We start from the raw sequence: 26,231 nt of genomic DNA, 5'->3' as shown, positions 1-26,231 counted from the left end.
CACTAGCACTATCACCACCATCACTATCACCCACCATCACTATCACCCCCACACCACCATCACTAGCACTATCACCCCATCACCACCATCACTATCACCCCCATCACTATCACCACCATCACTATCACCCCATCACCATCACCCATCACCCCCATCACTATCACCCCCATCACTATCACCCCTCACTATACCCCCATCACTATCACCCATTAAACATCACCCTCATCCCATGACTGATTGCACCTCCCCCATCTTCCTCTGATACAGAGATGCTGCGGGTTCTGACAGGAGCACAGAGCTACGATTGGCCATGGAGTGGATCCTCCAGGCTACATCCTCCCCTCCTGCGTCACAGTGACACGGCCTCTGCCGCCGGCCTCCGATACTCCAGGACAAAATCCGGGAAATCAACCTGAGTAATCAGCAGAGAGAAAAGAAGGTGTGATACCTGGGCCAAACCTCAGTGACATACTCACACTCAGTATTACACCTCAGTGACACACTCACACTCAGTATTACACCTCAGTGACACACTCACTCAGTATTACACCTCAGTGACACACTCACACTCAGTATTACACCACAGTGACACACTCACTCAGTATTACACCTCAGTGACACACTCACACTCAGTATTACACCTCAGTGACACACTCACACTCAGTATTACACCTCAGTGACACACTCAGTATTACATCACAGTGACACACTCACACTCAGTATTACACCACAGTGACACACTCACTCAGTATTACACCTCAGTGACACACTCACACTCAGTATTACACCACAGTGGACACACTCACACTCAGTATTACACCACAGTGACACACTCACTCAGTATTACACCTCAGTGACACACTCAGTATTACAACCTCAGTGACACACTCACACTCAGTATTAACACCACAGTGACACACTCACACTCAGTATTACACCTCAGTGACACACTCCATACCTCAGTGGACACGTCACACTCAGTATTACACCTCGGTGACACAGTCACACTCAGTATTACACCTCAGTGACACACTCACACTCAGTATTACACCACGTTACACACCATAGAGTATTACACGTCAGTAACACAGTAACCGAGGAGTATTACATGTCAGTAATTTGGACAATACATAATAGAGGAGCATGCTGGGAGTTGTAAGTACCTGCAGAGTTATTAGGGTCGGCAGGGAAGTACCAGGCTGTGGGGGTAATGAGTGCGGGGGGCTCAGCGTCAGAAATCATTGTTCAGCAGCAGCGCCCCTGTACCATCTGCCTGCAAGAGAAGTAACAACACAAGGTATTTGTTCTATTAACATAAGAGGGGTGAGGGAGCTACGGCGGGAGGGGTAGGGAGATACGCGGAGGGGTGAGGGAGATACGCGGGAGGGGTGAGGGAGATACGCGGGAGGGGTGAGGGAGATACGCGGGAGGGGTGAGGGAGCTACGCGGGAGGGGTGAGGGAGCTACGCGGGAGGGGTGACGGGAGCTACGCGGGAGGGGTGAGGGAGCTAACGCGTGAGGGGGTGAGGGAGCTACGCGGGAGGGGTGAGGGAGCTACGCGGGAGGGGTGAGGGAGCTACGCGGGAGGGGGTGAGGGAGCTACGCGGGAGGGGGTAGGGAGCTCGCGGGAGGGGGTGAGGGAGCTACGCGGGAGGGGTGAGGGAGATACGCGGGAGGGGTGAGGGAGATACGCGGGAGGGGTGAGGGAGATACGCGGGTGGGGGTGAGGGAGATACGCGGGAGGGGTGAGGGAGATACGCGGGGAGGGGTGACGGGAACTACCGCGGGGAGGGGGTGAGGGGAGATACGCGGGGAGGGGTGAGGGAGATACGGCGGGAGGGGTGAGGGAGATACGCGGGAGGGGTGAGGGAGATACGCGGGAGGGGTGAGGGAGATAACGCGGGAGGGGTGAGGGAGATACGCGGAGGGGTGAGGGAGATACGCGGGAGGGGTGAGGAGATACGCGGGAGGGGTGAGGGAGATACGCGGGAGGGGTGAGGGAGATACGCGGGAGGGGTGAGGGAGATACGCGGGAGGGGTGAGGGAGATACGCGGGAGGGGTGAGGGAACTACGCGGGAGGGGTGAGGGAGATACGCGGGAGGGGTGAGGGAGATACGCGGGAGGGGTGAGGGAGATACGCGGGAGGGGTGAGGGAAATACGCGGGAGGGGTGAGGGAGATACGCGGGAGGGGTGAGGGAGATACGCGGGAGGGGTGAGGGAGATACGCGGCAGGGGTGACGGGAACTACGCGGGAGGGGTGAGGGAACTACGCGGGAGGGGTGAGGGAACTACGCGGGAGGGGTGAGGGAACTACGCGGGAGGGGTGAGGGAGATACGCGGGAGGGGTGAGGGAACTACGCGGGAGGGGTGAGGGAACTACGCGGGAGGGGTGAGGGAACTACGCGGGAGGGGTGAGGGAGATACGCGGGAGGGGTGAGGGAGATACGCGGGAGGGGTGAGGGAGATACGCGGGAGGGGTGACGGAGATACGCGGGAGGGGTGACGGAGATACGCGGGAGGGGTGACGGAGATACGCGGGAGGGGTGACGGGAACTACGCGGGAGGGGTGAGGGAGATACGCGGGAGGGGTGAGGGAGATACGCGGGAGGGGTGAGGGAGATACGCGGGAGGGGTGAGGGAGATACGCGGCAGGGGTGACGGGAACTACGCGGGAGGGGTGACGGGAACTACGCGGGAGGGGTGAGGGAACTACGCGGGAGGGGTGACGGCACAACGCGGGAGAGGTGATGGCACAACCACGGTACTCTAGAACAGCAGCATACTTGATGTCAGCGCCCCCTGCAGGCCGGAGGAATTACACACAGGCCCGCCCCTGAATATACTGGGGAGCAGCAAAACAACTTACTGGTTCCAGTAGAGGGGGAGGCAGGACCAGGCCAGGAAGGAGCGGCGGGGGGCTGCGGGGGTCACTGCGTACAGTCTGAACACCAGCAGAGACTCGTAGGGGAGAGCGAGGAGGGGGACCTGGAGCTGGATCCTGCAGAACATGAAGAACACAGGAAGTTATACTGAGGGCCAGCTACACCCCCCTGACCCCTGACCCCAGGAGCTTACATCTCATCCCACAACCGCCCGGAGGAAGAACGACCGAGAGGCCACAACACTCCTGGACTTCACTTCTGGGCAGATCTTCCTCCCGGCGTAAGTAACCGAGCACGAAAGGTAGAAGACATGGTCACTGCAAGACACAAAGCACCCGTAACCACATGGGAGGCTGTTACCCCCAGAGCTGCACTCACTATTCTGCTGTTACATCATGTCTCATCCTCCAGAGCTGCACTCACTATTCTGCTGTTACACCATGTCTCATCCTCCAGAGCTGCACTCACTATTCTGCTGTTACATCATGTCTCATCCTCCAGAGCAGCACTCACTATTCTGCTGTTACATCATGTCTCCTCCTCCAGAGCTGCACTCACTATTCTGCTGTTACATCCTGTCTCATCCTCCAGAGCTGCACTCACTATTCTGCTGTACATCATGTCTCATCCTCCAGAGCTGCACTCACTATTCTGCTGTTATGTCTCATCCCCCAGAGCTGCACTCACTGTACTGCACACACAGGTGCGAGAGACAAGAGTAAAGTATGGGCCGGCCAGGAGCACAGAGGGATGACATCACCCGGCACAAGTGATGATGTAATCTATGACGCTGACGATCCCCTCTCTCTGACCTTTTTGTCCACTTCTCGGGTAGATTGTGAGCAGCGAATAAGCGGCAGCTGAGAACTGCGGCTCCGCTCTCCATCCTGCTGCTCATCAGACACGACTCAGCTGTGAAGTCAGTGTGAAAACTCCGACTGTAGACGGCCAGGAGCCCGGAGAGGGCGCTAGAGAGCTCCACCAGGCTGAGTGCCACCGGATCTGCAGGGAGAAAGTTATATCTGTGTAAGAGGGGCCGAGCGTTATATCACACCCGGACCACGGAGAGCGAGCGTTATATCACACCCGGACCACAGGGAGCGAGCGTTATATCACACCCGGACCACAGGGAGCGAGCGTTATATCACACCCGGACCACGGAGAGCGAGCGTTATATCACACCGTGACCACGGAGAGCGAGCGTTATATCACACCCGGACCACGGAGAGCGAGCGTTATATCACACCCGGCCTCCGGAGAGCGAGCGTTATATCACACCCGGACCACGGAGAGCGAGCGTTATATCACACCCGGACCACAGAGAGCGAGCGTTATATCACACACCGGACCACAGAGAAGCGAGCGTTATATCAAACCCGGACCACGGAGAGCGAGCGTTATATCACACCCGGACCACAGAGAGCGAGCGTTATATCACACCCGGACCACGGAGAGCGAGCGTTATATCACACCCGGACCACGGAGAGAGAGCGTTATATCACACCCGGACCATGGAGAGCGAGCGTTATATGACATTGGGCTTCGGGGAGCTAGCGTTATATTATACACAGTCCATGGGGAATGCTATACGGAGGTATTATCTGAACACTATATACAGGGGTATTATCTGGACACTATATACGGGGGTATTATCTGGACACTATATACGGGGGTATTATCTGGACACTATATACGGGGGTATTATCTGGACACTATATACGGGGGTATTATCTGGACACTATATACGGGGGTATTATCTGGACACTATATACGGGGTATTATCTGGACACTATATACGGGGGTATTATCTGGACACTATATACGGGGGTATTATCTGGACACTATATACGGGGGTATTATCTGGACACTATATACGGAGGTATTATCTGAACACTATATACGGGGGTATTATCTGGACACTATATACGGGGGTATTATCTGAACACTATATACGGGGGTATTATCTGGACACTATATACGGGGGTATTATCTGGACACTATATACGGGGGTATTATCTGGACACTATATACGGGGGTATTATCTGGACACTATATACGGGGGTATTATCTGGACACTATATACGGGGGTATTATCTGGACACTATATACGGGGGTATTATCTGGACACTATATACGGGGGTATTATCTGGACACTATATACGGGGGTATTATCTGGACAGTATACAGGGATATTATCTGGACAGTATACAGGATATTATCTGGACAGTATAAAGGGGTATTATCTGGACACTATATACGGGGTATTATCTGGACACTATATACGGGGGTATTATCTGGACAGTATACAGGGATATTATCTGGACAGTAGACAGGGGTATTATCTGGACACTATATACAGGTGTATTATCTGGACAGTATACAGGGGTATTAAATCTGGACAGTATACAGGGGTATTATCTGGACAGTATACAGGGGTATTATCTGGACAGTATACAGGGGTATTATCTGGACACTATATACGGGGGTATTATCTGGACAGTATACAGGGGTATTATCTGGACACTATATACGGGGGTATTATCTGGACACTATATACAGAATATTATCTGGACACTATATACGGGGGTATTATCTGGACACTATATACGGGGGTATTATCTGGACACTATATACGGGGGTATTATCTGGACACTATATACGGGGGTATTATCTGGACACTATATACGGGGGTATTATCTGGACTACTATATAGCGGGGGTATTATCTGGACAGTATACAGGGGTATTATCTGGACACTATATACGGGGGTATTATCTGGACAGTATAACGGGGGTATTATCTGGACACTATATACGGGGGGTATTATCTGGACACTATATACGGGGGTATTATCTGGACACTATATACGGGGGTATTATCTGGACACTATCTACGGGGGTATTATCTGGACACTATATACGGGGGTATTATCTGGACACTATATACGGGGGTATTATCTGGACACTATATACGGGGGTATTATCTGGACAGTATACAGGGGGTATTATCTGGACACTATATACGGGGTATCATCTGGACAGTATACAGGGGTATTATCTGGACACTTATAATACGGGGTGTATTATCTGGACAGTATACAGGGGTATTATCTGGACACTATATACGGGGGTATTATCTGGACAGTATAGTACGGGGGTATTATCTGGACAGTATACAGGGGTATTATCTGGACACTATATACGGGTGGTATTATCTGGACACTATATACGGGGGTATTATCTGGACGTATACAGGGGTATTATCTGGACAGTATACAGGGGGTATTATCTGGACAGTATAACGGGGGTATTATCTGGACAGTATACAGGGGGTATTATCTGGACACTATATACGGGGGTATCATCTGGACAGTATACGGGGGTATTATCTGGACACTATATACGGGGGTATTATCTGGACAGTATACGGGGGTATTATCTGGACACTATATACGGGGGTATCATCTGGACACTATGGGGGACATGTTTCAACTGGCGTTCCGGGGGTTTTCGGCGGAAATTGACGATTTGCGCAATATTTTATTCGCAAATGGCCGATTTACGAATAAAATATTCGCAAATTGGCACTTTCCGCCGGGTACGCCGGGGGGCGTGGAGGGGTTGTGAAGGGGGCGGAACGGAGGGCAGCGCCGCCCCCCTATATATATATATATGTGTATATATATAGCCTGCTGGATCCCGGTAACATACTCACCCGCCATCTGAGGGGTTTGCACCCAATTCTGTGGAAAAAAAATAAATTAGGAGACTGGAATCACTGACCGAACAATCAGGAAGGAAACAGTCATCAGGCAGAGGGGTGTACAGGGGGAGGTACAGGAGGGTATACAGGGGGAGGTACAGGAGGGTATACAGGGGGAGGTACAGGAGGGTATACAGGGGGAGGTACAGGAGGTTATACAGGGGGAGGTACAGGAGGGTATACAGGGGGAGGTACAGGAGGGTATACAGGGGGAGGTACAGGAGGGTATACAGGGGGAGGTACAGGAGGGTGTACAGGGGGAGGTACAGGAGGGTATACAGGGGGAGGTACAGGAGGGTATACAGGGGGAGGTACAGGAGGGTATACAGGGGGAGGTACAGGAGGGTGTACAGGGGGAGGTACAGGAGGGTATACAGGGGGAGGTACAGGAGGGTATACAGGGGGAGGTACAGGAGGGTATACAGGGGGAGGTACAGGAGGGTATACAGGGGGAGGTACAGGGGGGAGGTACAGGGGGGAGGTACAGGGGGGGAGGTACAGGAGGGTACACAGGGGGAGGTACAGGGGGGAGGTACAGGGGGAGGTACAGGGGGGAGGTACAGGGGGGAGGTACAGGAGGGTACACAGGGGGAGGTACAGGAGGGTATACAGGGGGAGGTACAGGAGGGTATACAGGGGGAGGTACAGGAGGGTACACAGGGGGAGGTACAGGAGGGTATACAGGGGGAGGTACAGGGGGGAGGTACAGGGGGGTACACAGGGGGAGGTACAGGAGGGTATACAGGGGGAGGTACAGGGGGGAGGTACAGGGGGGAGGTACAGGAGGGTACACAGGGGGAGGTACAGGAGGGTATACAGGGGGAGGTACAGGAGGGTACACAGGGGGGAGGTACAGGAGGTATACAGGGGGAGGTACAGGAAGGGTATACAGGGGGGAGGTACAGGAGGGTACACAGGGGGAGGTACAGGAGGGTATACAGGGGGAGGTACAGGAGGGTATACAGGGGTGAGGTACAGGAGGGTATACAGGGGGAGGTACAGGAGGGTATACAGGGGGAGGTACAGGAGGGTATACAGGGGGAGGTACAGGAGGGTGTACAGGGGGAGGTACAGGAGGGTATACAGGGGGAGGTACAGGAGGGTACACAGGGGGAGGTACAGGAGGGTACACAGGGGGAGGTACAGGAGGGTATACAGGGGGAGGTACAGGAGGGTATACAGGGGGAGGTACAGGAGGGTATACAGGGGGAGGTACAGGGGGAGGTACAGGGGGGAGGTACAGGAGGGTACACAGGGGGAGGTACAGGAGGGTATACAGGGGGAGGTACAGGAGGGTATACAGGGGGAGGTACAGGGGGGAGGTACAGGGGGGAGGTACAGGAGGGTACACAGGGGGAGGTACAGGAGGGTATACAGGGGGAGGTACAGGAGGGTACACAGGGGGAGGTACAGGGGGGAGGTACAGGGGGGAGGTACAGGGGGGAGGTACAGGGGGGGAGGTACAGGAGGGTACACAGGGGGAGGTACAGGAGGGTATACAGGGGGAGGTACAGGAGGGTACACAGGGGGAGGTACAGGAGGGTATACAGGGGGAGGTACAGGAGGGTATACAGGGGGGAGGTACAGGAGGGTACACAGGGGGGAGGTACAGGAGGGTATACAGGGGGAGGTACAGGAGGGTCTACAGGGGGAGGTACAGGAGGGTATACAGGGGGGAGGTACAGGAGGGTATACAGGGGGAGGTACAGGAGGGTATACAGGGGGAGGTACAGGAGGGTGTACAGGGGGAGGTACAGGAGGGTATACAGGGGGGAGGTACAGGAGGGTACACAGGGGGAGGTACAGGAGGGTACACAGGGGGAGGTACAGGAGGGTATACAGGGGGAGGTACAGGAGGGTATACAGGGGGAGGTACAGGAGGGTATACAGGGGGGGAGGTACAGGGGGGGGGGAGGTACAGGGGGGAGGTACAGGAGGGTACACAGGGGGAGGTACAGGAGGGTATACAGGGGGAGGTACAGGAGGGTATACAAGGGGAGGTACAGGAGGGTATACAGGGGGAGGTACAGGAGGTTATACAGGGGGAGGTACAGGAGGGTATACAGGGGGAGGTACAGGAGGTTATACAGGGGGAGGTATAGGAGGGTACACAGGGGGAGGTACAGGAGGGTATACAGGGGGAGGTACAGGAGGGTATATAGGGGGAGGTACAGGGGGAGGTACAGGAGGGTACACAGGGGGAGGTACAGGAGGGTATACAGGGGGAGGTACAGGAGGGTACACAGGGGGAGGTACAGGAGGGTATACAGGGGGAGGTACAGGAGGGTATACAGGGGGAGGTACAGGAGGGTACACAGGGGGGATGTACAGGGGAGATGTACAGGGGAGATGTACAGAGGAGATGTACAGGGGAGATGTACAGGGGAGATGTACAGGGGGGGATGTACAGTGGGGGGATGTACAGGGGGGGGGGATGTACAGGGGGGATGGGGCGGCAGGGGGTGCGATGTACAGGGGGGGGATGTACAGGGGGGAGGGGGCGGCAGAGTAGAGTATTATAATCACCATCGGCAGCTGCAGGGAGGAGACGCTCAGTCTCCGGACGGCCTCGCTGATCTCCTGAGTCTCCACAGAGCGGAGCAGGTAACAGATCTCCTCCACCGCTGCCAGGACTCCGCCTACACCTGCCGACTAACACACCATATATGGGATTACATACACCCCCCCCCCCCCCGTCCGTTATAGCCCTCCCCGTCCGTTATAGCCCTCCCCGCCCGGTGACATCCCCAGCCGTGGGGGAGGGGCTTACCTGGTTGTAGAGGAAGTATTGGAGCTGATCTCCATAGTGAGTGACGGCATCAGAGACGCGTCTCCTAGAGGATAGAGAAGGAAACTGTGGGAGCAGTGACATCCTCAAAGACCATACCTCTCCTAACTGCTACACGGACTGCGGCCGTCCTCCCGGTCTGAGCGTCCAGCTCTCCGGAATCCGAAATACCAAACAATAACAATCAGATGAAATAAATAAGTAAAGAAGGAGCAGAGATGTTACTCAGGACGCCACACCTCCACCCCCTCCACCTCCACCCCCTCCACCTCCACCCCCTCCAGCTCCCTCCACCTCCGACCCCTCCACTTCCAGCTCCGCTCCCTCCACCTCCAGCTCCGCCCCTCCAGATCCAGCTCCGCCCCCTCCACCTCCTCCAGCTCCCTCCACCCCCGACCCCTCCACCTCCAGATCCGCTCCCTCCACCTCCAGATCCGCTCCCTCCAGATCCAGCTCCGCTCCCTCCACCTCCGCTCCCCCCACCTACCTCTCCGCTCCCTCCACCTCCAGATCCATCTCCACTTCCTCCACCTCCGCTCCCTCCACCTCCAGCTCAGTCTCTGCTCCCTGTAGCTCTCGGCTTCTGGAAAGAAGCTCTGGGATTCCAGAATCTCTTTCTCCTGTAAATGAAAAGTTCTGTATAGTCTGGACTAGGTTGTATCCATAGCCCCAGGTATACAGTCATATCACTGTGTGTCCCTGGAGGTGGAGGGAGCAGAGACAGATCTGGACGCCTGTCCCTGGAGGTGGAGGGAGCAGAGACGGATCTGGACGCCTGTCCCTGGAGGTGGAGGGAGCAGAGACGGATCTGGACGCCTGACCCTGGAGGTGGAGGGAGCAGAGACAGATCTGGACGCCTGTCCCTGGAGGTGGAGGGAGCAGAGACGGATCTGGACGCCTGTCCCTGGAGGTGGAGGGAGCAGAGACGGATCTGGACGCCTGTCCCCTGGAGGTGGAGGGAGCGGAGACGGATCTGGACGCCTGTCCCTGGAGGTGGAGGGAGCGGAGACGGATCTGGACGCCTGTCCCTGGAGGTGGAGGGAGCGGAGACGGATCTGGACGCCTGTCCCTGGAGGTGGAGGGAGCAGAGACGGATCTGGACGCCTGTCCCTGGAGGTGAAGTGAGCGGAGACGGATCTGGACGCCTGTCCCTGGAGGTGGAGGGAGCGGAGACGGATCTGGACGCCTGTCCCTGGAGGTGGAGGGAGCAGAGACGGATCTGGAAGCCTGTCCCTGGAGGTGGAGGGAGCGGAGACGGATCTGGACGCCTGTCCCTGGAGGTGGAGGGAGCAGAGACGGATCTGGACGCCTGTCCCTGGAGGTGGAGGGAGCGAAGACGGATCTGGACGCCTGTCCCTGGAGGTGGAGGGAGCAGAGACGGATCTGGACGCCTGTCCCTGGAGGTGGAAGGAACAGAGACGGATCTGGACGCCTGTCCCTGGAGGTGGAGGGAGCAGAGACGGATCTGGACGCCTGTCCCTGGAGGTGGAGGGAGCGGAGACGGATCTGGACGCCTGTCCCTGGAGGTGGAGGGAGCGGAGACGGATCTGGACGCCTGTCCCTGGAGGTGGAGGGAGCGGAGACGGATCTGGACGCCTGTCCCTGGAGGTGGAGGGAGCGGAGACGGATCTGGACGCCTGTCCCTGGAGGTGGAGGGAGCGAGACGGATCTGGACGCCTGTCCCTGGAGGTGGAGGGAGCAGAGACGGATCTGTACGCCTGTCCTTGGAGGTGGAGGGAGCAGAGACGGATCTGAACGCCTGTCCCTGGAGGGAGCAGAGACGGATCTGGACGCCTGTCCCTGGAGGGAGCAGAGACGGATCTGGACTGCCCTGTCCCTGGAGGTGGAGGGAGCAGAGACGGATCTGGACGCCTGTCCCTGGAGGGAGCAGAGACGGATCTGGACGCCTGTCCCTGGAGGTGGAGGGAGCAGAGACGGATCTGGACGCCTGTCCCTGGGGGTGGAGGGAGTAGAGACGGATCTGGACGCCTGTCCCTGGAGGGAGCAGAGACGGATCTGGACGCCTGTGCCCTGGAGGTGGAGGGAGCGGAGACGGATCTGGACGCCTGTCCCTGGAGGTGGAGGGAGCAGAGACGGATCTGGACGCCTGTCCCTGGAGGTGGAGGGAGCAGAGACGGATCTGGAACGCCTGTCCCTGGAGGTGGAGGGAGCAGAAACGGATCTGGACGCCTGTCCCTGGAGGTGGAGGGAGCAGAGACGGATCTGGACGCCTGTCCCTGGAGGTGGAGGGAGCAGAGACGGATCTGGACGCCTGTCCCTGGAGGGAGCGAAGACGGATCTAAACGCCTGTCCCTGGAGGTGAAGTGAGCGGAGACGGATCTGGACGCCTGTCCCTGGAGGTGGAAGGAACAGAGACGGATCTGGACGCCTGTCCCTGGAGGTGGAGGGAGTAGAGACGGATCTGGACGCCTGTCCCTGGAGGGAGCAGAGACGGATCTGGACGCCTGTCCCTGGAGGTGGAGGGAGCAGAGACGGATCTGGACGCCTGTCCCTGGAGGTGGAGGGAGCAGAAACGGATCTGGAACGCTTGTCCCTGGAGGTGGAGGGAGTAGAGACGGATCTGGACGCCTGTCCCTGGAGGGGAGCAGAGACGGATCTGTACGCCTGTCCTTGGAGGTGGAGGGAGCAGAGACGGATCTGGACGCCTGTCCCTGGAGGGAGCAGAGACGGATCTGGAACGCCTGTCCCTGGAGGTGGAGGGAGCAGAGACGGATCTGGACGCCTGTCCCTGGAGGGAGCAGAGACGGATCTGGACGCCTGTCCCTGGAGGGAGCAGAGACGGATCTGGACGCCTGTCCCTGGAGGGAGCAGAGACGGATGGAGGTGTGGTGACCCCCGGTATGGCGGAGGTGCGGCCGGTCACTTGCTGGGTGGTGAGGTTTGACACCAGCTCTGTGGTGGTTGGTGAGATACAGCCGGGCCAGTGATGTTATGTGGTGACGCCGGTGCCGGTTGGGTGCACAGATATGCGGTACACCCCTGGGGTCAGTGACCTGCTGGGGTTGTTGCGGGTCCTGTGGTGCTGTAGTCATGGTGGTCCGGAGTGCAGTAGTGACCCCTCCCGGACTAGGAGTGTGTGCTGTGTCGGTGCAGGATGAGGGAATCACAGAGTCCCCGTTACCATAAATAGAACATGGTTTCCTCTGGAGATAACTGTGTACAGCAGGACATACATACAGCAGGACCTACAGCAGGACATACATACAGCAGGACATACATACAGCAGGACATACAGCAGGACATACATACAGCAGAACAGACATACAGCAGGACATACATACAGCAGGACCTACAGCAGGACATACATACAGCAGGACATACATACAGCAGGACATACAGCAGGACATACATACAGCAGAACAGACATACAGCAGGACATACATACAGCAGGACATACATACAGCAGGACATACATACAGCAGGACATACATACAGCAGGACATACATACAGCAGGACATACAGCAGGACATACAGCAGGACATACATACAGCAGGACATACATACAGCAGGACATACATACAGCAGGACATACATACAGCAGGACATACATACAGCAGGACATACATACAGCAGGACATACATACAGCAGGACATACATACAGCAGGACATGCAGCAGGACATACATACAGCAGGACATACAGCCGTGCATGGACAGAACACTTTATACTTGATAAGATACTTAATAGTTCAGGATGCAGATCTGTGATGAGCGTATAGAGAGCGGTACAGTCGTGCTGACTAGGTTGTGTGCTGAGAGATACAAAGAAGAAGCAGAGTAGCAGAGAGGAGGATGTCGTGAGAGTCCCAACTGAAGTAGTGCTGTGCTCTGCCGGGATGTTGATGGATGAGGTAGAGATAGAAGACAACGAGAATACTTGTGCCCGTGCATCGACTCTTATCAGAATGAACACCTATTGCCCTACCGGTCTTGGGGGACCCGTCCTACAGGGTGACACAAGCCCCAGACCTTGTTACCTGGGATGAGCAGAATGCTGAGGATTTCCTGCTGACAACCGCGCTGTGAGATAGAGTTCCTAGGCTCTTAGCAACTTTGCTCTATCCGGAATGAGTTCCTAGCTTACTGCTGTCTGTGGATCCTGTCCTGCACTGTGACTCTCCTTGTCCACGGCGGGGGTTGGGGGTTGTCTCTGACTTGTCCTACTCCTGTAACACTGCATAGTGCTCAGTGAGGTTACTTGAAGAGAAACTGTTAGCTGCATCTTGACTCTACAGTCAACCGCTATACTTCCTCTACCCATGTGACTTCCTATCTACAGCCCCTGTAAGGTGCGCTGTGAGTGGGAGAAGAGTGCATAGGAAGAAGAGAGAGATAGGACAGAAGAAGAAGAGACTCCCATAGGTTCACAGATCCATGTGACACATAAATAAAAAATAACCCTTTACATACTGCAGTAATGCGGCAACTGAGTACACATACTTACATCTAGTGGCAAAACTTTATCACTACTACATCAACACTTACAAGAAAGTACAGGCTTTTGAGAGGGGTGTAAGCAGTAGCAACACCCGTAGTGGGACAACACAGAGGGAGCAGAGACGGATGTGAAGGTGGAGTGAGCAGAGACGGAGGTGGAGGTGGAAAGAGCAGAGACGGAGGTGGAGGTGGAAAGAGCAGAGACGGAGGTGGAGGTGGAAAGAGCAGAGACGGGCGTAGAGGGAGCAGAGACGGGCATGGAGGGAGCAGAGACGGAGGTGGAAGGAGCAGAGACGGAGGTGGAGGTGGAGGGAGCAGAGACGGAGGTGGAGGTGGAGGGAGCAGAGACGGAGGTGGAGGTGGAGGGAGCAGAGACGGAGGTGGAGGTGGAAAGAGCAGAGACGGGCGTAGAGGGAGCAGAGACGGGCATGGAGGGAGCAGAGACGGAGGTGGAAGGAGCAGAGACGGAGGTGGAGGTGGAAAGAGCAGAGACGGGCGTAGAGGGAGCAGAGACGGGCATGGAGGGAGCAGAGACGGAGGTGGAAGGAGCAGAGACGGAGGTGGAAGGAGCAGAGACGGAGGTGGAAGGAGCAGAGACGGAGGTGGAAAGAGCAGAGACGGAGGTGGAGGTGGAAAGAGCAGAGACGGGCGTGGAGGTGGAGGGAGCAGAGACGGGCATGGAGGGAGCAGAGACGGGCGTGGAGGGAGCAGAGACGGGCGTGGAGGGAGCAGAGACGGGCATGGAGGGAGCAGAGACGGAGGTGGAAGGAGCAGAGACGGAGGTGGAAGGAGCAGAGACGGAGGTGGAAAGAGCAGAGACGGAGGTGGAAAGAGCAGAGACGGGCGTGGAGGTGGAGGGAGCAGAGACGGGCGTGGAGGGAGCAGAGACGGGCGTGGAGGGAGCAGAGACGGGCGTGGAGGGAGCAGAGACGGGCGTGGAGGGAGCAGAGACGGGCGTGGAGGGAGCAGAGACGGGCGTGGAGGGAGCAGAGACGGGCGTGGAGGGAGCAGAGACGGGCGTGGAGGGAGCAGAGACGGGCGTGGAGGGAGCAGAGACGGGCGTGGAGGGAGCAGAGACGGGCGTGGAGGGAGCAGAGACGGGCGTGGAGGGAGCAGAGACGGCGTGGAGGGAGCAGAGACGGAGGTGGAGGGAGCAGAGACGGAGGTGGAGCGAGCAGAGAGCAGAGACGGAGGGAGCAGAGAGCAGAGACGGAGGGAGCAGAGAGCAGAGATGGAGGGAGCAGAGAGCAGAGACGGAGGGAGCAGAGAGCAGAGACGGAGGGAGCAGAGAGCAGAGACGGAGGGAGCAGAGAGCAGAGACGGAGGGAGCAGGGACGGAGGGAGCAGAGAGCAGAGACGGAGGGAGCAGAGAGCAGAGACGGCTTTGGCTTTTATCTTCTAGAAACACGAAAAAAAAAACCTTCCGTCTCTGCTCTTTGCTCCCTCCGTCTCTGCTCTCTGCTCCCTCCGTCTCTGGGGGGGGGTGAACCTGCTGCCGCTCAGCTATCACATATTACCAGTGACTTGGCTTTGGCTTTTATCTTCTAGAACACGAAAAAAAAAACCTTCCAAGTCACTGGTAATATGTGATGCTGAGCGGGCAGCAGGTTCACCCCCCCCAGAGACGGAGGGAGCAGAGAGCAGAGACGGAGGGAGCAAAGAGCAGAGACGGGGGGAGCAGAGAGCAGAGACGGAGGGAGCAGAGAGCAAGACGGAGGGAGCAGAGAGCAGAGACGGGGGGAGCAGAGAGCAGAGACGGAGGGAGCAGAGAGCAGAGACGGGGGGAGCAGAGAGCAGAGACGGGGGGAGCAGAGAGCAGAGACGGGGGGAGCAGAGAGCAGAGACGGGGGAAGGCAGAGAGCAGAGACGGGGGGAAGCAGAGACTGGGGGAAGCAGAGAGCAGAGACGGGGGGAAGCAGAGAGCAGAGACGGGGGGAGCAGAGAGCAGAGACGGAGGGAGCAGAGAGCAGAGACGGAGGGAGCAGAGAGCAGAGACGGGGGGAGCAGAGAGCAGAGACGGGGGGAGCAGAGAGCAGAGACGGAGGGAGCAGAGACGGGGGGAGCAGAGAGCAAAGACGGAGGGAGCAGAGAGCAGAGACGGGGGGAGCAGAGAGCAGAGACGGGGGGAGCAGAGAGCAGAGACGGGGGGAGCAGAGAGCAGAGACGGAGGGAGCAGAGAGCAGAGATGGAGGGAGCAGAGAGCAGAGACGGGGGGAGCAGAGAGCAGAGACGGAGGGAGCAGAGAGCAGAGACGGAGGGAGCAGAGAGCAGAGACTGAGGGAGCAGAGAGCAGAGACGGGGGAGCGAGAGCAGAGACGGGGGGAGCAGAGAGCAGAGAGGGAGGGATCAGAGAGCCAGAGACGGGGGGAGCAGAGACGGGGGGGAGCAGAGAGCAAAGACGGAGGGAGCAGAGAGCAGAGACGGGGGGGAGCAGAGAGCAGAGACGGGGGGAGCAGAGAGCAGAGACGGAGAGAGCAGAGACGGAGGGAGCAGAGACGGAGGGAGCAGAGACGGAGGGAGCAGAGACGGAGGGAGCAGAGACGGAGGGAGCAGAGACGGAGGGAGCAGAGACGGAGGGAGCAGAGACGGAGGGAGCAGAGACGGAGAGAGCAGAGAGCAGAGACGGAGGGAGCAGAGAGCAGAGACGGAGGGAGCAGAGAGCAGAGACGGAGGGAGCAGAGAGCAGAGACGGAGGGAGCAGAGAGCAGAGACGGAGGGAGCAGAGAGCAGAGACGGAGGGAGCAGAGACGGAGGGAGCAGAGACGGAGGGGAGCAGAGACGGAGGGAGCAGAGACGGAGGGAGCAGAGAGCGAGACCGGGAGGGAGCAGAGAGCAGATGACGGAGGAGCAGAGACGGAGGGAGCAGAGACGGAGGGAGCAGAGACGGAGGGAGCAGAGACGGAGGGAGCAGAGAGCAGAGACGGAGGGAGCAGAGAGCAGAGACGGAGGGAGCAGAGACGGAGAGAGCAGAGAGCAGAGACGGAGGGAGCAGAGACGGAGAGAGCAGAGAGCAGAGACGGAGGGAGCAGAGACGGAGAGAGCAGAGAGCAGAGACGGAGGGAGCAGAGACGGAGAGAGCAGAGAGCAGAGACGGAGGGAGCAGAGAGCAGAGACGGAGGGAGCAGAGAGCAGAGACGGAGGGAGCAGAGAGCAGAGAACGGAGGGAGCAGAGAGCAGAGACGGAGGGAGCAGAGAGCAGAGACGGAGGGAGCAGAGAGCAGAGACGGAGGGAGCAGAGAGCAGAGACGGAGGGAGCAGAGACGGAGGGAGCAGAGACGGAGGGAGCAGAGAACAGAGACGGAGGGAGCAGAGAGCAGAGACGGAGGGAGCAGAGAGCAGAGACGGAGCAGAGAGCAGAGACGGAGGGAGCAGAGACGGAGGGAGCAGAGACGGAGGGAGCAGAGACGGAGGGAGCAGAGAGCAGAGACGGAGGGAGCAGAGAGCAGAGACGGAGGGAGCAGAGAGCAGAGACGGAGGGAGCAGAGAGCAGAGACGGAGGGAGCAGAGAGCAGAGACCGGAGGAGCAGAGACGGAGGGAGCAGAGACTGAGAGAGCAGAGAGCAGAGACGGAGGGAGCAAGAGAGCAGAGAACGGAGGGAGCAGAGAGGCAGAGACGGAGGGAGCAGAGAGCAGAGACGGAGGGAGCAGAGAGCAGAGACGGAGGGAGCAGAGACGGAGAGAGCAGAGAGCAGAGACGGAGGGAGCAGAGAGCAGAGACGGAGGGAGCAGAGACGGGGGGAGCAGAGAGCAGAGACGGAGGGAGCAGAGAGCAGAGACGGAGGGAGCAGAGAGCAGAGACGGAGGGAGCAGAGAGCAGAGACGGAGGGAAGCAGAGAGCAGAGACGGAGGGAGCAGAGAGCAGAGACGGAGGGAGCACAGACGGGGGGAGCAGAGAGCAGAGACGGAGGGAGCAGAGAGCAGAGACGGAGGGAGCAGAGACGGAGGGAGCAGAGAGCAGAGACGGAGGGAGCAGAGACGGAGGGAGCAGAGAGCAGAGACGGAGGGAGCACAGACGGGGGGAGCAGAGACGGAGGGAGCAGAGAGCAGAGACGAAGGGAGCAGAGAGCAGAGACGGAGGGAGCAGAGAGCAGAGACGGAGGGAGCAGAGAGCAGAGACGGAGGGAGCAGAGAGCAGAGACGGAGGGAGCAGAGAGCAGAGACGGAGGGAGCACAGACGGGGGGAGCAGAGAGCAGAGGACGGAGGGAGCAGAGAGCAGAGACGGAGTGAGCAGAGAGCAGAGACAGAAAGGAGCAGAGAGCAGAGACGGGTGAGCAGAGACGGGAGAGAGCAGAGAGCAGAGACGGAGGGAGCAGAGAGCAGAGACGGAGGGAGCAGAGAGCAGAGACGGAGGGAGCAGAGACGGGGGGAGCAGAGACGGAGGGAGCAGAGAGCAGAGACGGAGGGAGCAGAGAGCAGAGACGGAGGGAGCAGAGAGCAGAGACGGAGAGAGCAGAGAGCAGAGACGGAGGGAGCAGAGAGCAGAGACGGAGGGAGCAGAGAGCAGAGACGGAGGGAGCAGAGAGCAGAGACGGAGGGTAGCAGAGAGCAGAGACGGAGGGAGCAGAGAGCAGAGACGGAGGGAGCAGAGAGCAGAGAACGGAGGGAGCAGAGAAGCAGAGACGGAGGGAGCAGAGAGCAGAGACGGAGGGAGCAGAGAGCAGAGACGGAGGGAGCAGAGAGCAGAGACGGAGGGAGCAGAGAGCAGAGACGGAGGGAGCAGAGAGCAGAGACGGAGGGAGCAGAGAGCAGAGACGGAGGGAGCAGAGAGCAGAGACGGAGGGAGCACAGACGGGGGGAGCAGAGAGCAGAGACGGAGGGAGCAGAGACGGAGGGAGCAGAGAGCAGAGACGGGAGGGAGCAGAAGAGTCAGAGACGGAGGGAGCAGAGAGCAGAGACGGAGGGAGCAGTAGAGAAGAGACGGAGGGAGCAGAGAGCAGAGACGGAGGGAGCAGAGAGCATAGACGGAGGAGCAGAGAGCAAGAGACGGAGGAGCAGAGAGCAGAGACGAGGGAGCAGAGAGCAGAGACGGAGGGAGCAGAGAGCAGAGACGGAGGGAGCAGAGAGCAGAGAACGGAGGGAGCAGAGAGCAGGAGACGGAGGGAGCAGAGAGCGAGAGACGGAAGGTTGTTTTTTCGTGTTCTGAAGATAAAGCCAAAGCAAGTCACTGGTAAGATGTGATAGCTGAGCGCCAGCAGGTTCACCCCCCCCCCCCCCCCCGACAGCCAGGGGGGGGCCCAGAAGAGGACAGGGCAGCCAAGGGAGGCCCAATGCTGATTATCGAGCGGGGGAGGGGTAGAAAGACCCGCCTCTCACCTGAGCTCCTGCCAGTACTGAGCATGCTCCAGCCGGCCACCCAGACCCAGCTCTGCCTCATCATCCTCCACCTGTAAAATGAGACCACATGACTTACACAGGTGGTGAGGGGGTGTTACAGTGTACGGGTGCAGGTGAGGGGGTGTTACAGTGTACGGGTGCAGGTGAGGGGGTGTTACAGTGTACGGGTGCAGGTGAGGGGGTGTTACAGTGTACGGGTGCAGGTGAGGGGGTGTTACAGTGTACGGGTGCAGGTGAGGGGCTGTTACAGTGGTACGGGTGGGCAGGTGAGGGGGTTGCCACAGTGTACGGGTGCAGGTGAGGGGGGTGTTACAGTGTACGGGTGCAGGTGAGGGGGTGTTACAGTGTAACGGGTGCAGGTGAGGGGGTGTTACAGTGTACGGGTGCAGGTGAGGGGGTGCCACAGTGTACGGGTGCAGGTGAGGGGCTTTACAGTGTACGGGTGGCAGGTGAGGGGGTGCCACAGTGTACGGGTGCAGGTGCGGGGCTGTTACAGTGTACGGGTGCAGGTGAGGGGGGTGCCACAGTGTACGGTGCAGGTGAGGGGGTGCCACAGTGTACGGGGTGCAGGGTGAGGGGGTGCCACAGTGTACGGGTGCAGGTGAGGGGGTGTTACAGGTGTACGGGTGCAGGTGAGGGGGTGCCACAGTGGTACGGGTGCAGGTGATGGGCTGTCACAGTGTACGGTTGCAGGTGAGGGGCTGTCCAGTGGTACGGGTGCAGGTGAGGGGGTGCCACAGTGTACGGGTGCAGGTGAGGGGGTGCCACAGTGTACGGGTGCAGGTGAGGGGGTGCCAAGTGTACGGGTGCAGGGTGAGGGGGGTGTTACAGTGTACGGTTGCAGGTGAGGGGGTGTTACAGTGTACGGGTGCAGGTGAGGGGGGTGCCACAGTGTACGGGTGCAGGTGAGGGGGTGTTACAGTGTAGCGGGTGCAGGTGAGGGGGTGTTACAGTGTACGGGTGCAGGTGAGGGGGTGTTACAGTGTACGGGTGCAGGTGAGGGGGTGTTACAGTGTACGGGTGCAGGTGAGGGGGTGTTACAGTGTACGGGTGCAGGTGAGGGGGTGTTACAGTGTACGGGTGCAGGTGAGGGGGTGTTACAGTGTACGGGTGCAGGTGAGGGGGTGTTACAGTGTACGGGTGCAGGTGAGGGGGTGTTACAGTGTACGGGTGGCAGGTGAGGGGGTGTTACAGTGTACGGGTGCAGGGTGAGGGGGGTGTTACAGTGTACGGGTGCAGGTGAGGGGTGTTACAGTGTACGGTGCAGGTGAGGGGGTGTTACAGTGTAGCGGGTGCAGGTGAGGGGGTGTTACAGTGTACGGGTGCAGGTGAGGGGGTGTTACAGTGTACGGGTGCAGGTGAGGGGGTGTTACAGTGTACGGGTGCAGGTGAGGGGGTGTTACAGTGTACGGGTGGCAGGGAGGGGGTGTTACAGTGTACGGGTGCAGGTGAGGGGGTGTTACAGTGTACGGGTGCAGGTGAGGGGGTGTTACAGTGTACGGGTGCAGGTGAGGGGGTGTTACAGTGTACGGGTGCAGGTGAGGGGGTGTTACAGGGTACGGGTGCAGGTGAGGGGGTGTTACAGTGTACCGGGTGCAGGTGAGGGGGTGTTACAGTGTACGGGTGCAGGTGAGGGGGTGTTACAGTGTACGGGTGCAGGGAGGGGGTGCCACAGTGTACGGGTGCAGGTGAGGGGGTGTTACAGTGTACGGGTGCAGTGAGGGGGTGTTACAGTGTACGGGTGCAGGTGATGTACCATACAGACAGTCATATAACTTACGGTACGAGCCAGGGGTCCCTGGGGGTCTCCTCCCATGTGGAGTCGGAGACGGATGCAGCGCTGCCTCTGTAAAATCTTGTGACTCCGCAGACTGTGGCCCCTGCACACACAACAGAGCTGAGATACAGAGCACACAGGGTGTATCCCAGACCAGACAGTGTGATACTTTGCGCTCTCTATCTTCACCGAGTATCCAAGCCTGGGCAAAAAGTGACTACGACCCTGTAAGCCTGATAGCCATAGGACACTGTATCTAAGCCCGGTACAGCATATGCCCCCTCCCCAGGTAAAGCTCTCTCCGCTTACCCCCTCAGGCAGGGTAGAGACCTCTCTGCTGCCCTCCTCTTACTCCCCTGGGGGCAGGTACAGGCCTCTCTGTCTCCCCCCTCTTCCCCCCTGGGGGCAGGTACAGGCCTCTCTGTTTCCCCCCTCTTACCCCCTGAAGGCAGGTACAGGCCTCTCTGTCTCCCCCCCTCTTCCCCCCTGGGGGCAGGTACAGGCCTCTCTGTTTTCCCCCCTCTTACCCCCTGGGGGCAGGTACAGGGCCTCTCTGTCTCCCCCCCTCTTCCCCCCTGGGGGGGCAGGTAACAGGGCCTCTCTGTTTCCCCCCGCTTACCCCCTGGGGGCAGGTACAGGCCTCTCTGTCTCCCCCCCTCTTCCCCCCTGGGGGCAGGTACAGGCCTCTCAGTTGACCCCCTCTTACCCCCTGGGGGCAGGTACAGGCCTCTCAGTTGACCCCCTCTTACCCCCTGGGGGCAGGTACAGACCTCTCAGTTGACCCCCTCTTACCCCCTGGGGGCAGGTACAGGCCTCTCTGTCTCCCCCCTCTTACCCCCTGGTGGGCAGGTACAGTCCTCTCGGTTGCCCCCTCCTTAACCCTGGGGGGCAGGTACAGGCCTCTCAGTTGACCCCTCTTACCACCCTGGGGGCAGATACAGGATCTCTGTTGCCCTCCTCTTACCCCCTGGGGGGCAGGTACATGATCTCTGTTGCCCTCCTCTTACCCCCTGGGGGCAGGTACAGTCCTCTCTGTTGCCCCCTCTTACCCCCTGGGGGGCAGGTACATGATCTCTGTTGCCCTCCTCTTACCCCCTGGGGGCAGGGTACAGTCCTCTCTGTTGCCCCTCTTACCCCCTGGGGGCAGGTACATGATCTCTGTTGCCCTCCTCTTACCCCCTGGGGGGCAGGTACAGTCCTCTCTGTCTCCCCCCTCTTACCCCCCTGGGGGGCAGGTACAGTCCTCTCTGTTGCCCCCTCTTACCCCCTGGGGCAGGTACAGGATCTCTGTTGCCCTCCTCTTACCCCCCTGGGGGGCAGGTACAGTCCTCTCTGTTGCCCCCTCTTACCCCCTGGGGGCAGGTACAGTCCTCTCTGTTGCCCTCCTCTTACCCCCCTGGGGGGCAGGTACAGTCCTCTCTGTTGCCCTCCTCTTACCCCCCAGGGGGGCAGGTACAGTCCTCTCTGTTGCCCCCTCTTACCCCCTGGGGGCAGGTACAGGATCTCTGTTGCCCTCCTCTTACCCCCCAGGGGGGCAGGTACAGTCCTCTCTGTTGCCCTCCTCTTACCCCCTGGGGGGCAGGTACAGTCCTCTCTGTTGCCCTCCTCTTACCCCCCTGGGGGGCAGGTACAGTCCTCTCTGTTGCCCCCTCTTACCCCCTGGGGCAGGTACAGGATCTCTGTTGCCCTCCTCTTACCCCCCTGGGGGGCAGGTACGGTATCTTTGACTATACTCACAGCTGTAAATACTCATCGCGGCCGCAGACGCTCAGGTGACGCCCCTTCCCGCAGGCTCCGCCCCCTCTTTTTGCAGTCGGGGTATCACGAGGCGGCTGCAGGGAGGGATACAGCTGGGGTGTTGGTGCAGGGTGCGGGTCATGTGACACAGGATATAGAGACGCCGCGAGCCCACAGGATCCTGGATCTTATGCAGAATATCAGCGAGCAAATGTTCCACATGGGCGGAGTCTGAGGAGAGAGGAAAGAGATGACGGCCGTGTCTGCCCGCCCACGAGGAGCCCACCGGGGGAACTCTATACTGCCTCATATACGGGACCACCCCACACATACCGCCGGGAACCCCCCCACACGGCCAGGATCCCCCACCCCCACCGCCGGGATCCACCCCCCCCCCACCGCCGGGATCCACCCCCCCCCCACACACACACAGCCAGGATCTCCCCCCCCCCACGGCCAGGATCCCCCACACACACCGCCGGGATCCACCCCCCCCCCCCACACACACACACACGGACAGATCCCCCCCCCCCCCCACACCGGCCAGGAGCCCCCACAACACCGCCAGAATCCCCACACACCACCGCCGGGATCCACCCCCCCCCCCCCCCCACACCACACACACACACAGCCAGGATCCCCCCCCCCACGGCCAGGATCCCCCACCCCCACCGCCGGGATCCACCCCCCACACAACACACACACACACCACACACGGCCAGGATCTCCCCCCCCCCGGCCAGGATCCCCACCCCCACCGCCGATCCCCCCCCCCCCCCACACACACACACCACCGGCCAGATCCCCCCCCCCCCCCTACGCCAGGATCCCCCCACCGCCGGATCCACCCCCCCCCACACACACACACACGGCCAGGATCTCCCCCCCCCCCACCGCCGGATCCCCCACACACACCGCCGGGATCCCAACCACACGGCCCAGGTTTACCCCACCCCACCACGATCACCCACCCCACACACCGGCCGCGATCCCCCACCCCACACACACACCCCGCCGGGATCCCTCAACCCACGGCCAGGATCCCCCACACATGGCAGAATCCCCACTGCCGGGATATAGACACACAGGGGTACCCCCCATATAGACACACAGGGTGTACCCCCACACACAGGGGTACCCCCCATATACACCCACAGGGTACCCCCCATATACACACACAGGGGTACCCCCCATATAGACACACAGGGTACCCCCATATACACACACAGGGGTACCCCCCATATACACACAGGGGTACCCCCCATATACACACAGGGGTACCCCCCATATACACACAGGGGTACCCCCCATATACACACAGGGGTACCCCCCATATACACACAGGGGTACCCCCCATATACACACAGGGGTACCCCCCTATACACACAGCCCCCCTCACCTCTCTGGAGGGTTTGCAGCGCTGTAAGGTGATCTCCCGCTATTACAGATACTTCCACCTGGGAGTCAGTGACATCATCAGGGAAGGGGGCGGCGACGCTCCAGATCCTCCCGGGATTGGTGGTGCAGTCTGAGGAGCAGTAACCCCGCCTTATTCTAAAGAGGGGAGAGAGCTTACCTCATCATGTGACCCCCATAGCCCCGCCCCCACCAGTAATCCGTGTATAACCTACCGCCAGATGGCATCACAGAAGGCGGCCACCTCCGGCTCCTGCCGCCCCGCCACCTCCTGCAGCTTTATCCTCCAGTCCTCCACCTGCCGGGGGCCAGAAGAAACAGTCACATGACTAATGGCCTCCACTGCAGCTCCTCAGGGGCGGGGTCACACAGGGTGGGAGGATCACACCCCTGATGTCTACACAACACACATGTGACTACATGGAAACCCCGCCCCCCTAAGCATAGGCCCACCCCACAAGGGACCCACAACTCTTACAGCAGAGTCCACAGACACAGAGCTCCCCCATAAACTACAGAATCAGCAGAGCTCCCGTATATATACAGTCCCATTAGAGCTCCCCCATATATATATATATACACAGTCCCATCAGAGCTTCCCCGTATATACAGTCCCATCAGAGCTCCCCCATATATACACATACAGTCCCATCAGAGATCCCCATATATATATATATATATACACAGTCCCATCAGAGCTCCCCCATATATATATATATATATATATATATAACACGTCCCATCAGAGCTTCCCGTATACACAGTCCCATCAGAGCTCCCCTATATATATATATATATATATATATATATATATATATATACACAGTCCCATCAGAGCTCCCCCATATATTATATATATATATATATATATATATATATATATATAGGGGAGCTCTGATGGGACTGTGTATATATATATATATATATATATATATATATATATATATACAGTCCCATCAGAGCTCCCCCCCATATATATATAAGAATAATCACTCACTGGTATACGGGAACCTGGTCCTTGCGCTCCGGCAGGCTGTGGGTCACTATGGGGGCTCGACCGCCTCGGCCAGGGGGTGGGGCCTATTCTCTGGCCCCATGTGTCGCCCTCTGCTGGAAGGTCTAAGTGATGGTAATGGAGGGGGGATCACTGGCGTCTCCATAATCCTCAAATCCAATCCGGAAGCCGGGGGCCGCCTGCAGCTGCGTATCCCCCTCCGTATCCTCCCCGTATACAGCAGGGGGCAGCGGCTGCGGAAACCACGACTGCCGCTCCTCCAGCCAGTTATCCGTCAGGAATCCGTAAGGACCTGCAGCAGAGTGATGGGCGGGGCCAAAGAAATCAGCAGGGGCGGGCCAAGTACATGAGCAGGGGTGGAGCCAAACACATCAGCAGGGGCGGGGGCCAAGTACATGAGCAGGGGTGGAGCCAAACACATCAGCAGGGGCGGGGCCAAGTACATGAACGGGGGTGGAGCCAACACATCAGCAGGGACGGGGCCAAGTACATGAGCAGGGGTGGAGCCAAATACATCAGCAGGGGCAGGGCCTAGTACATGAACGGGGGTGGAGCCAAACACATCAGCAGAGGCAGGGCCTAGTACATGAGCAGAGGTGGAGTCAAAAATATCAGCAGGGCAGGGCCTAGTACATGAGCAGAGGTGGAGTCAAACATATCAGCAGGGGCGGGGCCACATATTTGAGCAGGACCGGATAACACTGAAGAGGCGGGGACAAATATTTGAGCAGGGGCGTGGCCAAATACATTAGAAGGGGCGGGTTCATTCACTACTCTGTTCACAGGTCCAGGGCTCACAACATGGAAACCGGGAGGAGCAGGGAATTGTGGGAGTGGAGAGACCCCGTCACATAGTCAGAAACCCAATGTTCTGTGGCCGATTCATAATGACAGAGATTCATAGATCTGCAAGAAAGATGGAGGAATATAAGAGCGCCGCTCTGGAGGATGAGACAGGATGTAAGAGCAGAATGAATAGTGGAGGAGTGGCAGAGCTTCTGGAGGATGAGACAGGATGTAAGAGCAGAATAGTGAGTGCAGCTCTGGAGGATGAGACAG

The 26,231-nt window shown here is 58.6% G+C and overlaps 1 long non-coding RNA gene and 1 pseudogene across 1 annotated transcript; both read right to left on the bottom strand.

The window, feature by feature from the left end:
- Nucleotides 1–349: 349 nt before the first annotated feature.
- On the bottom strand, nt 350–22,883 carry LOC138775588 (phosphatidylinositol 3-kinase C2 domain-containing subunit gamma-like; annotated as a pseudogene).
- Nucleotides 22,884–22,915: 32 nt separating this feature from the next.
- Nucleotides 22,916–25,211, bottom strand: LOC138775586 (uncharacterized). The gene is made up of 4 exons (XR_011360599.1): nt 25,155–25,211; nt 24,373–24,455; nt 24,141–24,295; nt 22,916–22,972 (listed from the first exon to the last, which is right to left on the bottom strand). It is a non-coding gene; the product is annotated as an uncharacterized lncRNA (long non-coding RNA).
- Between the last annotated feature and the right edge of the window lie 1,020 nt (nt 25,212–26,231).

The sequence above is a fragment of the Dendropsophus ebraccatus genome, unplaced genomic scaffold (genome assembly GCF_027789765.1).
Source record: "Dendropsophus ebraccatus isolate aDenEbr1 unplaced genomic scaffold, aDenEbr1.pat pat_scaffold_1802_ctg1, whole genome shotgun sequence".
In the NCBI taxonomy this organism is placed as follows: Eukaryota; Metazoa; Chordata; class Amphibia; order Anura; family Hylidae; genus Dendropsophus; species Dendropsophus ebraccatus.
The sequence above is the reverse complement of the archived record's forward strand: the minus strand, read 5'-3'. Positions and strand labels throughout refer to the sequence as shown.